Source organism: Mus caroli, unplaced genomic scaffold, assembly GCF_978045245.1.
Source record: "Mus caroli unplaced genomic scaffold, Mus_caroli_1 scaffold_7, whole genome shotgun sequence".
NCBI lineage: Eukaryota > Metazoa > Chordata > Mammalia > Rodentia > Muridae > Mus > Mus caroli.
The window spans coordinates 19,037,088-19,051,366 of record NW_028227262.1 but is presented as its reverse complement, the minus strand read 5'-3'; positions in this window follow the sequence as shown (position 1 = coordinate 19,051,366).

The following is a 14,279-nucleotide window of genomic DNA, read 5'->3' as shown; positions in this document are numbered from 1 at the left end:
ACAGTCCTGCCTGTTTCTTATATGACCAGGGTCTGTCTCCTTAAATTGTTCTCTTGATAGATGTAAGAGAAGAAGTTTTATATTGAAAATTATTGTTTCATGTGTGTATGTTTATGAATGGTTTGACTGCATACAAGCCATGTGGTATACAGATGAAAACTTTGTGGGTTAGTTCTTTTCTTCTATAGAGAATTAAATGAAACAAATTTTTTAGATGTCATCTGGCTATGCTATAGTGCTTTTACCCACTAAGACAATTCAAAGTCCAGTTTTTGATACTTTAACCCAAATATCTGGGTGACCCACTCAAGTCTGACATTATCATGCATCTGACTTTCACTGAAACAGATGACAGATTTTAAATCATCTCAACAGTGTAAGAAACTTTCCATGGGTGCAGTGTAGATCATTCCATAATACCTCCAGCTAGACACTTTTGTCTGTACTCCCTCACCCTGAGGGAATCATTTCAGTTCCAAACTATACACATACACAAGCATGCACATGCATAAGCGCAAACACATGCACACACACACACACACACACACACACACACACATACACACACACACAAGCAGAGAGAGAGACACACACACACAGACACACACACATGGAGAGGATATGGGAAGTTGGGTAGAGAGCGACAGTGTTGACCAAAGTGGTTGCAGTATTCTGATGGAGGCTGATGATTGGGTTGTCTCTGCATTCCTCAAGAAAAACTCTGAATAATTCTGCTGACTGACTTAAGGACATTCTGAACCTATGCTCCAAATACATCATTAATTCATGCATAGAATATGGATACAATGGATACTTAGAAGGGCCTGGGTTCTAGATTCCCACAAATCATGACGCTGGAACCTAAGGCATCATGAATGGAAACCCTAAACCAGGCACTTGTGACTTCATGTAAGTCCCATCATTCACAGATTCTTTCAGCACAGTACATCAGAAGACCTGTTTCTTCATAGGGATGCTTGAAGGTTTAATAAGATACACAAATGGCATTTTTTTTCTTGTATGTGAGACAGGACCTCAATATTTAACACTGTCTGGCCTGGAATTTACCACATAGAACAGATTGACCACAAAATCACAGAGATTGAATGATTCTTTCTCCCACGTGCTGGAATAAAGTTATGAATTACCACATGATGCTTCAAATAATGTTTTTAATCATAACCTGTCAAGTAGATAGTAAGTTGTATTCAACATCAAACATTATTTGGAGAGCAATACTCCAGTCTTTGCTTAGCATATTATTTGAGAAAAACACTGATACTTTAAGCCTATGTTTCCAAGTGGTTATCAATATTGGGTCACCTCCTTCCTAGGTTTTAGGGTAACTGTAATCAGGAATATGGAAAGAATCTGGTAGATTTCAAGAGATTTTTTATTGAGATGTTTTGAGCACTTTAGCTTCAAGAAGCTTCTCAAATACACAAACCGGCTAGATTTTCGAAGTGTGCAGTTGTTAGGAAAGACAGGCTAGGGAGAGCAAAAGTAAGAAACTGATACATCTCCAGCCCTGAGTCATTGCTGCTCTACAAACCCACATTTCTCCCTCATCTAAGAGGTTTTTGTCAGTGCTCACAGAAATATTAATAATGCTGAGACCTTCTTGCATCCTTATCTTTGCTAACAGGGTATCATCTTTACCACAGAGGTGAACCACATACACAGAGCACACTTCTTTGTGATTTCTGCATATAGCTTGCCTCTTTTAACATCATGAAAAGACTGTGAGCAAGAACTTCAGAGCTGTTTGGTCATTATTGTGGCCATAGCATTAGTGAGAGATGAGGGGCCTATCAGTGAGCTTTAGGAAGGAGGAATATAATTAAGAGAGACTGAACACAGAGTAGGTATTGTTTGTTTGTTTGTTTGTTTATGCAGAATAGGAGCATGTCTATAAATGTAAAACCAAAGAGTAGCAGCTTTCTTTATGCTTTGTACACTTAAGCTCTAAGTTTATAGAAGAATGTAAACTGTTAATTGACACAATTAGCATTGAAAGATAAAGTGACTGCCAATGGAATGGAATTGAGTCACAGTCCAGTTTGTTTTCTTTAACCTAAGGGCAACATAAAACATGATGTACCAAACTCACACGACCAAGTAATAAAACACTGAAGTGAAAAACTGAAATTATTTTTTTTAAATTTTGTCTTTAAATTCATTTTTGTGGAGAAACAAACAACAAAACAAACATACATAAACACACACATATTCACTCTCTCTCTCACTCTCTCTCTCTCCTCTCTGCTTTGCTGTAAAAGCCTTTATTTGAGAAACCACAACTGCCATTCCTATATGTTGAGAAAGATACAATCCAAATTTCACATTCCAACCTTCCAAACAGACCCTCAGACCTCAGTGCTATCATTGCACAAGTGCAAGCTTCTTTTCCTGTCTCAGGCTGAGGTGAGGGACACCTGGAATAATAAGCAGTCCACACCAAATCATGAGTTGATATCTTGCTTTTCTGGTAGGACTGGATTATCCTGGCCAGTATCTCACCTCTTGGTGTTCTTTTAAGATAGAACTTTTATCCCCATAAAATATTGTAAACCTCACAGGTCTTATTTTTTTCTTTAAAAATAAATGTACAGTAAAACTATAAAAAAAAGGAAAGAAAACGCAAAAAAACTCTACCTTGAGATTTCCTCTGTTTGTAGCCACCCTGCGCATTGTTACTCACAGCTATTTTAACACTCTGCCTAATCTGCCTACACACAGAGTCCTTAATAGAATCAAGCACTGAGAACAAGAAAATGAGAAAGATAATTCAGGAATGTAGTACGCATGATAAAAGGGGATCCTATATGGTTTCCAGTGGATATCTGGGCTCTTCAATACCTAGGGATACATTCACTCTTGGAGAAGTAAGTTAGGCAACAATCTGTAAGACCTTTGCCTCTTGAGTCCCTGTTTTCTCTCTGTATCATACATACTTCAGAACAGAGACTCTAATCCAGCTCTACTGCATTCTTTTTGGAGCCTGTGGGCTCAGCTCACCCTGCTTAAAGCACTCTTTTAAGTTTTGTTCTTTTTTTTCTTTCTTTCTTTTTTTTAAATTTCCATTTCATATTGTGTGGTCTTATATAGTTCAGGATGGTCCAGCATTAATATATATCTGAAACACTTGATCTTATTCCTTCTAACTTGTGAGATCTGGAATCACAGTGTGATCTGCCATATCCAGCTGTCATATCATTCTTTTACTTTTGATTGTGTGCTTACTTTTCTTATTTTGATAAGAAGTTTTATCTTAGTTTATTATCCATAAGCCTAGGGATCCTGCTACTAAAACAGGCAAACCTATCTGTGGCTCAACTTATAGCTTATCACTTTGAAACAAACAGATCTCACTCATATTAAGTAAATATATAGGAGTCTATAAACACAATTTTTAAATAATCTCACCTATCATTCATAGCCCTGACAAAATGGAAAAGCCATATTGAAAATGGCTAGTCTTCCATAGGATCTAGTTTTGATTCTCAGAACCCGCATTTAACATCCTGGTCATTGTTGAGTTTAAGGACATTTTTAATGGTCAGTTTTCATTTCAACTCACAAAATATTAGAATCAGCTGGTGTTAGAGCCATCATTTCTAGGCTCCTATCATGGGGTAAGAAATAATTGCTTTCTAGGAATTATAAGGGTTTTTAATACCAGAGTGAGACTCCTGAGGAACCCAGCCTTGTGGACTGAGCAACCACTGGGTTGTCAGAGAGGCAAACTTTGTGGAACGACAAGTGTTGAGACAGCAGCCCTGGGGACCAAGCAAATACATGGATTGTTCACTCTGCATTATGATTCAGCTGTTGTTAACTGTATAGGATGTGCAAAACTAATAAGCAATTACATATGTTGTCTTAGTGTTTCTAGTTTGAATACAAATGTCACTCATAGTCCTATTTTGGTAACCCCAATGTAGTGAGTCATACCTAAGGTCACACCCAATGATTCTTGGCCACTTCCCTTATCCAAGTTCTCTGTCTCATTCTGAACAATAAAGCAAACAAACTTCGAAGGGAATATTTTATTTCATTTCACATGTTTTTCTTGGATGGTAAGGGAATATGAATCAAGAATCTGGGTAAATGCTCCAAGCAGAAATAACAGAGAGACTCTCTTCTTGACTTTCTCTGTTTCTCAGTTTAAGGTTTTTTATTTTTCTTTTTTCTCTTTCTTTTTATTCAAATAATTTATTTATTTACTTATTCACCACTCTCTCCACTCCTCCCACTACCACCCCCACAAACTCCTACCCCTATTAACCCTTCTCCTTTGCCTCAGGAAAAGAAAACCCTCCAAGGGTAAAATTTTGCCCTCCCACTCTACCAACAGCAGGCACATACCTTTGGCCAAGAATAGACAAACAGTCCACCTGCTGGAAAAAGATCCAAAGGTAAGCAACAGAATAGAAACAGCTTCCACTCCAGTTCTTAGAGGACACAAATGAAAACTAAGCCTTATAACTGTTAAAAATATGTAGGGTTCCTAGGCCATACCTTTGTGTGCTCTTTGCTTGGTACTTCAGTCTCTGTGAGGCCCCATGTTTCCAGGTTAGTTGACTATGTAGGTATTCTTGTGGCATCTTTGATGCTGAGTCTCCCTCAATCCTACCAACAGTTCTTCCAAAAGACTACCTGAGCCTTGCCTAATTATTGACTTTGGGGACACTACATCTATTTCTATTAGCTGCTGCATGAAGACTCTTAGGACACAAGTTATTCTAGCCTCCAGTCTGCAAACATGGGAGAGTATCCATAATCATGTCAGGGTTTGGCTCTTTCCCAAGGGAAGTTGGGGAAGACATTGGTTGGCAATTCTCACCATCTCTGTTCCATCTTTATTCAAGTTTATCTTCTAGGCTGGACAAACGTTAAGCCAAAGTAGTTGTGGGTAGTTTGGATTCCATTTTCCTCCAACGGAAGTCCCATCTGTCTGCTAAAGATGGCCACTATATATTGGTCTCTGTAACCCCACTAGTACTCTCATCTATGGTCATCCCCATAAGCACCCAGACGTTTCCCCTATCTCAGGTCTCAGGCTATTCCCATAGATGTCCTCCAACTGCGTTCCTTTCTCTCTTTCAGTTCTTTCTCCATTCCCTCACTACACAAAATCCCCATCCCCTTCTGCCCCTTCACTCACCCTTACATCTAATTTCCTCCATTAATTCACCTCTGATGTATATTTATTTTTCCTTCTGAGTGAAATACAAGCATCTTCACTTTTGTCCTATTTGTAACTTAGTTTCTTTGAATTGGTAGGTTGTTGCCACACACTCCAATTGAGTCAACCTGACAGTCTGTGAAGCCTAAAAAGCAATCACAAGGCAGAGAGTTTCAAGGAAGCTCACCTGGAGTTTTGGTGTTCTCATTTATCCATATACTCATACTCTATTCCCGTTTTAGTCTGGTGTATGGATCTACGAGCTCTCTTTTAATATTTTATTATAATTGCCTTTTTAAGATTAAATTCTGTCATAGTTAGTTTCCCCAGTGTTCCAAGGTCCCAGAAGCTGCCAAGCTTAGAATCATGTAAAAATGCAGTAAGGAAGTTAACCTATTCAGTAACTAATTAAGCATTACAATAGACAGAGCCAGTGGCTCAGAGCTGGTCTGTAGAAAGAGCCAGGGAATCTCACTGAAACAGAAATCTTCAGTACAGGCTACATTACATATTAAAAGCAAGTTGGTATATTCTCCTGACAAATGGAGATTATCCAGATACTTAAAAGTTACACTCATGTAAGAATTTAGCAAGGCCTAGGAATTTAGGGGGGTTGTGATATTACATTATTCATGAGGCCTGCCAAGAGCAGAAGCCCCTGGTGCTGGCCTTCACAAGGTTCAAAGGTATAACACTAGAGTGTGAAATCTTTGCCTGTCACTAAGCTGATCCTAGGCAGGACTGCTTTATCTTTACTGTAAACATTTACCTGGTTCCTGTAAATCTTTTTGAAGTCATTCCTTTGTTTTGTACCTGGTAACTTCAATGTACCTTGCCTGCTGTGACTTCCAACACCTTGTACTACATAAGATTGGTGTTCACTTTGTGACAATACATTCAGATTCTACACAATCTCTCCTGTTGGTCTGTCTGTCATTCCCTTCAATGCTTTGCCCACCTGCGACTAGAGACCGGTTCCACACAGACATAGGGACACAAAAGGTTCTGTGACAGGTTGTAGCATGGGTATCCTGGACTTTATGGCTAATATCAACTTATAACTCAGTATATGCTTCATGTGTCCTTCTTTCTGATTTATCTGACTCAGGATGATATTTTCTAGTACCCTTAATTTACTACAAATTTCATGTTGTTTTTGTCTTTAAGAGCAGAATAATATTCCATTGTGTACATGTATTAGAGTTTCTACATATATTCTTCAGTCAAAGAGCATCTAAGATGGTTCTCATTATTAGCTATTACTGGCTATTACAATAAAGCTGTTATGAACATAGTCTAGCAGATGTGCTTGTGATGTGGTGTTTTAAGTTTGAGAGCAACTTTTAAGTTTAGGCCCATAAGTAGTGTAGCTGGATCATGTAGTAGAACTTTCCCCATTTTCTTGAGACGTTGCCAAATTGAGTTACAGGATGTTTTTACAAATCTTCATTCATGACACCACTGGAGGAATATTCCTCATGCTCCACATCCTGGCCAGCATGTGCTAAACTTTAAGGAATTTTTCTTTTTTTATTAGATATTTTCTTTATTTACAATTCAAATGCTATCCCCTTTCCTAGTCTCCTCTCTGAAATTCCACATACCCTTCCCCTTCCTGTTCCCCAAAACACCTACTCCTGCTTCCTGGCCCTGGCATCCCCCTATACTGGGGCATATGATCTACGCAAGACCAAGGGCCTCTCTTCCCATTGATGGCTGACTAGGCAATCTTCTGCTACATATACAGCTAGAGACAGGAGCAGCTCTGAGGTACTGGACAATTCATATTGTTGTTCCTCCTATAGGGTTGCAGATACCTTCAGCTCCTTGGGTACTTTCTCTACCTCCTTTAATGGGGACCCTGTGCTCCATCCAATGGATGACTGTGAGCATCCAGTTCTGTATTTTTCTGAGGCATTGCTAAAGCCTCTCAAGAGACAGATATATTAGACTCCTGTCAGCAATCACTTCTTGGTATCCACAATAGTTTCTGGGATTTGTAGTGGTTTATGGGATAGGACTACAAGCGGGGATGTCTCTGGATGGTCATTCCTTAAGTCTCTGCTTCATACTTTGTCTCTCTAACACATTCAGATTCACTATGCAGATTTTATTTCTAATGCTCTGTAGTGCAACTTGAAATCAAGCAGGTTATACTTCCAGAATGTCCTGGCACTCTTGTGGGCAAGGAGTCTATGAAGTGACAAACAGACACTAACAAAAGGGAGTGCTGGATCTTTGTGTAATTTCTCAAAGTGAGTATCAGACTTATATTACAGAAAAAAACAAGGAAGTTAGGTGATACATGAAGGTCATCCAAGGTACACTGAGGTTATTCAATGCAAAAGGACTCTTTACACAAAATAGAGAAATGCATACATAAAAGTTGCAGGACGCAGGCAGTGTTTACAACTGGGATAAAAATCAGCGTTTACAACTGGAATAAAAATCAGCCCACCCTAAGGTCATCTTATTCTTAGAAGACAGGGGCAAGGGCTTTATGCATTTGCCATAGTTTGAGCTCTAGTCTATTGTATAATCCACCTTCTTCCTAGGCCATTGTAAATTCCTGTATATGGGAGTGACTCAGCTGTTATTTTAAGTATATACTCTAGTTCCTTCTTAGACCACAACTCACCTTCCTCCTAGGCCATTGTAAACACTTGCATATGGGAGTGGCTTAGATGTTATTTTATGTGTCTGTAGGGAACATCCATTTATCAGAGGAACCCACCAACTTTCTTCTAATATGTAATGTAGGTAAAACTTTTCTATAGGTCCTCAGAAGAAATTTTTGACCTTCAGGTTGGTAGAACTTAGTGGTTTGCTCTGTTTATAGATTTCATGAACTTTTTCTCCATTAGTTACTGCATGTTAGTTCTGATACAGGTTACTTAGAGGGCTAGAACCAGCCTCTGGTAAGATAATTAGTTCCCAGATCCATACCACTATAATGTAACCACATCTCTGTAGTTTAAATCAGTCCTTGCTGAAACAGCTTCTTTCCAGGAATTCTCATCACAAATATGTGACCAACATTCATAAAAGAAAAATTGCCCCATCTCCTCTCTAAAATATTCAGTTTTGAATATTTTCATGCCAACTGACAAGTTAGTTAGTTGTCATGTAGTAATCTATATTAGAGTTCCTAAATTGTATATCCATTTGAATCCAGTGACTTCATTCATAAAATAACTTTGTTAGTGTGTTCTAAAGTATATCTCATGAATTTTGCAAACTAACAACAATAAATTACTACAAAACAACCATAAAGTTCAAGAGTGGAGAATTATCTAATTAATTTATGCTGTATATAAATGATTAATTGATATATATGGCTTTAAATATCTTGAGATCTAGATATATAAAATGAAGAAATGCTCACTATTGATTAGAAATCTGGCAAATGACACCCTTCACAATAGTCACAAATAGCATCATATACATTTGTGTGACTTCAACCAAGCAAGTGAAAAATCTGTATGACAAGAACTTCAAGAATCTGAAGAAAGAATTTGAGGAAGGTCTCAGAAGATGGAAAAATCTCCCATGCACATGGATTGGCAGGTTTAATATAGTAAAAATGGTCATCTTGCCAAAAGCAATCTACAGATTCAATGCTATCCCCATCAAATTTCCAACTCAAATCTTCATAGATTTAGAAAGAACAATTTGCAAATTCATTTCGAATAACCTAAAACCCAGGATAGCAAAAATGATCCTCAACAATAAAAGAACTTCTGGGGGAAACACAATTCCTGACATCAAGCTTTATTAAAGAGAAATAGTACCAAAAACGGTGTGGTATTGGTACAGAGACAGGCAGGAAGATCAATGGAAATGAATTGAATGCCCAAAAATGAACCTATGTACATATGGTCACATGATATTGTACAAAGGAGCTAAAACCATCCAGGTGAAAAAAGAAAGCATTTTAACAAATGGTGCTGGTACAACTGGTTGTTAGCATGTAGAAAAATGCAAATCGACATATTCATATCTCCTTGAACAAAGCTCAAGTAAAAGTAGTTCAAGGAATTCCACATGTATCCAGATACACTGAAACATATAGAGGATAAAGTGGGGAAGAACTTCAAAAACATGGGCACAGAGAAAACTTCCTTCCTGAACAGAACACCAATGGCTTATGCTCTGAGATTAACAATCAGCGAATAGGAGTTCATAAATTTCAAAGCTTCTATAAGAAATAGGACACTCTCAATATTACAAAACAGCAACTGACAGATTGGGACAAGATCTTTACCAACCATATATCTTACAGACAGCTAATATTCAGTATATACAAAGAACTTAACAAAATAGAATACAGAAAACCAAATAACCCTACTAAAAATTGGGTACATTGCAACAGAAAGAATTTTCAACTAAGGAATATCAAATGGTTGAGAAGCACCTAAAGAAATGTTCAACATTTTTAGTCATCAGGGAAAAGCAAATTAAAACAACTCTGAGATTCCACTTCACACCAGTCAAAATGGCTAATATTCAAAACTCAGGTGATAGCAGATACTGGTGAGGATGTGGAGAAAGATGAACACTCCTCCATTGTTGGTGGGTTTTCAAGGTGGCACAATCACTCTGGAAATCTGTCTGGATGTTCCTAAGAAATTTGAACATAGCTATATCCCTCCTGGTCATATACCCCAAAGATTCTCGAACATATAACAAAGACACATGCTCTATTATATTCATAGAATTCCTATTTATAATAACCAGAAGCTGGAAGCAATCTAGATGTGTCTCAACAGATGAATGGACACTTAAAATGTGCTACATTTAAACAATTGAGTACTATACTGCAATTAAAAAAGATGTATTCCTGAAATGCTTAGCCAAATGAATGGAACTAGAAAATATCTTCCTGAGTGAGGTAACCCAACTACAAAATAACACACATGATACATATTCACTGATAAGTGTATATTAACCTAAAGCTGCAAATACCCAAGATACAATTGACAGATTACATGAAACTCAAGAAAAAGGAAGACCAAAGTATTGATGCTTTGGTTCTCCTCAAAAAGGGGAACAAAATAATGATGAGAGCAAATAAGGAGACAAAGTGTAGAGCAGAGACTGAAGGAAAGGCCATCCAGAGTTTGTTCCATGTGGGGATTCATTCCCATATAGAGTCACAAAATCGAGACACTACTGTGTATACCAAGAAATGCTTGCTGAAAGAAGCCTGATATAGTTTTCTCTTGAGAGGCCCTGTGAGAGACTTACAGAGGCATATGCTTGTAGCCAACCATTGGACTGAGAGTGGGGTCCACAATGTATGAGAAAGAGAGGGGACTTAAGGAGCTGAAGGGGTTTGCAACCCCATAGGAAAAACAAAAATATCAACTGACAAGACCCTACAGGTTAGTGGCTCCTAGGGACTAAGCCACCAACAAAAATATTACACAGGACTCCATATGAATATGTAGCAGAGGATGAACTTGTCAGGCATCAATGGGAGGAGAGGTCCTTGGTTCTATGAAGGCTTGATGGATGCCCCAGTGTAGGGGAATCAAGGGCAGGGAGGTTGGAGTGTTTGTGTAGGTGTTAGAACACCCTAATAGAAGCAGGAAGGTGGTGGATGGCATAGATGTCTTCCAGGAGGGGTGGGGGGCCAGAAAAGAGAATAACATTTAAAATGTAAATAAAGAACATATCCAATAAATTTAATTTATAAAACCAAAAATTTAATTACAACCTGGCAAATTGATTGTAAGTTGCATTCAAGTTAAACATTATAATTTCCAGTGCAATACTCCAATCTTTGATTAGAATGTAAATCTGAGCAAAATATTGACTCTTCAAGCCTGTGCTCATGTGGTCGTCAAGAGTGTGTCATCTACTTCCTGGGTTTTGAGGAATTAAATAGGAATATTTACAGAATATCATAGTTTACAAGAGTATATATATATATATATATATATATATATATATATATATATATATATATGTGTGTGTGTGTGTGTGTGTGTGTGTGTGTGTGTGTGTGTACGTACACATCTATCTATCTATCTATCTATCGATCTATCTATCTATCTATCTAAGCCTTTAACCTCCCAAAGATTCTCTAAAACAAAAAATGAGCTAGATTTCCTACCTGACCATTTCAAAGAGTGCAGGTGTTTGGAAGGACAGGACACAGAGGGTACTTGGGCAAAAGTGAGAAACTGACACATCTACAGCACTGAGCCATTGCTGCTCTAGAAATCCCACATTCCTCCCTCATCTGAGAGGTTTATGTGACACTGCCCATGGAAATATTAAGAGTTCTGAGACCTTTTTGCATCCTTATCACTGCTGGGAGAGTGTCATCCTTACAATTGAGGCTAACCACATGCACAGGGCTCACTTCTTTGTGGTTTTGGCATATAATTTGGCCCTCTAACATCATTCATAGACTGTTAGCACAATCCTCAGAGTTGTTTGTTCATTACTGTGGACATAGCATTAACAGGAATTGAGGGGGTCTATCGGTGTGTTATATGAAGAAGAAGGGTAGTAAACTGAAACTGAACACAGAGTTGGAGTTTTTTTGTTTGGATAGATGTAGTAACATACCCATACATGTAAAGCCAAAAAGCAGTAGCTTCCTTTATGCTTTGTATAACTGAGGTCTGAATCTATAGAATATTGTAAATGTTTTTTTTTTTATTTTATTATTTTATTTATTTACATTTCAAATGTTATCCCCTTTCCTAGTTTCCCCTCTGAAACCCTCCTATCCACTCCCCCCCCCTTCCCCTGCTCATCAACCCACCAACTCCTACTTCCTGGCCCTGGCATTCCCCTATATGGGGGAATAGAACCTTCACAGAACCAAGGGTCTCTTCTTCCATTGATGACCAACTAGGACATCCTCTGCTACATATGCAACCAAAGCCACAAGTTCTACTATGTATAATCTTTGGTTGGTGGTTTAGTCCCAGGGATCTCTGGAGGTACTAGTTAGTTAATATTGTTCCTCCTATGGGGCTGCAAACTTCTTCAGATCCTTGGGTACTTTCTCTAGCTTCTTCATTGGGGACCCTGTGCTCTGTCCAATGGATGGCTGTGAGCATCCACTTCTGTATTTGTAAGGCACTGGCAGAGCCTCACAAGAGTTAACTATATGAGGCTCCTGTCAGCAAGCACTTGTTGACATCCACAGTAGTGTCTGTGTTTGGTGATTGTATATAGGATGGTATCGCAGGTTGGGCAGTATCTGGATGGTCATTCTTTCAGTTTCTGTTTCACACTTTGACTCCTCAACTCCTTCCTTTAGTATTTTGTTCCCCCTTCTAAGAAGGATTGAAGAATCACAATTTGGTGTTCCTTCTTCTTGAGTTTCATGTATTTTGGGAAATATGTCTTGGGTATCCCTAGCTGCTGGGCTAAAATCCAGTTATCAGTGAGTGCATTTCATGTGCGTTCTTTTGTGATTGGTTTACCTTGCTCAGAATATCCTCCAGATCCATCCAATTTTCCAAGTATTTCATAAATTCATTGCGGGACCTGAGACTGCATTAGTTAGGGAAGCAGAAACCGGCCTGAGTAGGGCCACAGGCCTCATCCGGCCGGATCAGCGCCGGGGTAGCGGGAGCGCAGGGTTGCCTGACACCCGCCAGCTACCCACGACCCCGCCGCAGGATTTTGGGACTGCTGGTGAGTGGAACACAGCTTCTGTTCTAGTCCAATCACACGGGACCTGAGACTGCTCTGGTTGGGGAGAGAGAAATCCGGCCTACATAGGGCCACAACCCTCTTCCGGTCTGAAAAGCACCGGGGCAGCTGGGGCGCAGGGTCGGCTGACACTCACCAGCTACCCACAACACCAACCACAGGATCTTAAGACTTCTGGAGAGTGGAACACAGCTTATGCTCCAATCCAATTGCACGCGGGACCAGAGACTGCATTAGTTAGGGAAGCAGAAAAACGGCCTGAGTAGGACCACAGGCCTCTTGCGGCTGGACCAGCACTGGGGTACCGTCAGCTACCCACGACCCCCGCTGCAGGATTTAGAGACTGCTGGTGAGTGGAACACAGCTTCTGCTCCAATCTTTAAACAGTGACAACGATAACAACTAACCCCAGAGATTACCAGATGGCGAAAGGTAAACGTAATAATCTTACTAACAGAAACCAAGACCACTCACCATCATCAGAACCCAGCACCCCCACTTCGCCCAGTCCAGGGCACCCCAACACACCGGAAAAGCTAGACACGGATTTAAAAGCATATCTCCTGATGATGATAGAGAACTTCAAGAAGGACTTTAATAACACACTTAAAGAAATGCAGGAGAACACTGCTAAACAGGCAGAAGACAATAAAGAGGAAGCACAAAAATCCCTTAAAGAATTGCAGGAGAACACTGCTAAAGAGTTACAAATCCTTAAAGAAAAACATGATAACATAATCAAACAGGTAGAAGTCCTTACAGAAAAACAGGAAAACACATCCAAACAGATGATGGAAATGAACAAAACCATACTAGACCTAAAAAGGGAAGTAGACACAATAAAGAAAACCCAAAATGAGGCAACACTGGAGATAGAAACCCTAGGAAAGAAATCTGGAACCATAGATACGAGCATCAGCAACAGAATACAAGAGATGGAAGAGAGAATCTCAGGTGCAGAAGATTCCATAGAGAACATCGGCACAACAATCAAGGAAAATGTAAAATGCAAAAAGATCCTAACTCAAAACATCCAAGAAATACAGGACACAATGAGAAGACCAAACCTACGGATAATAGGAGTGGATGAGAATGAAGATTTTCAACTCAAAGGACCAGCAAACATCTTCAACAAAATTATAGAAGAAAACTTCCCAAATCTAAAGAAAGAGATGCCCATGAACATACAAGAAGCCTACAGAACTCCAAATAGACTGGACCAGAAAAGAAATACCTCCCGACACATAATAATCAGAGCAACAAATGCTCTAAATAAAGATAGAATAGTAAAAGCAGTAAGAGAAAAAGGCCAAGTAACATATAAAGGCAAGCCTATCAGAATTACACCAGATTTTTCACCAGAGACTATGAAAGCCAGAAGATCCTGGACGGATGTTATACAGACACTAAA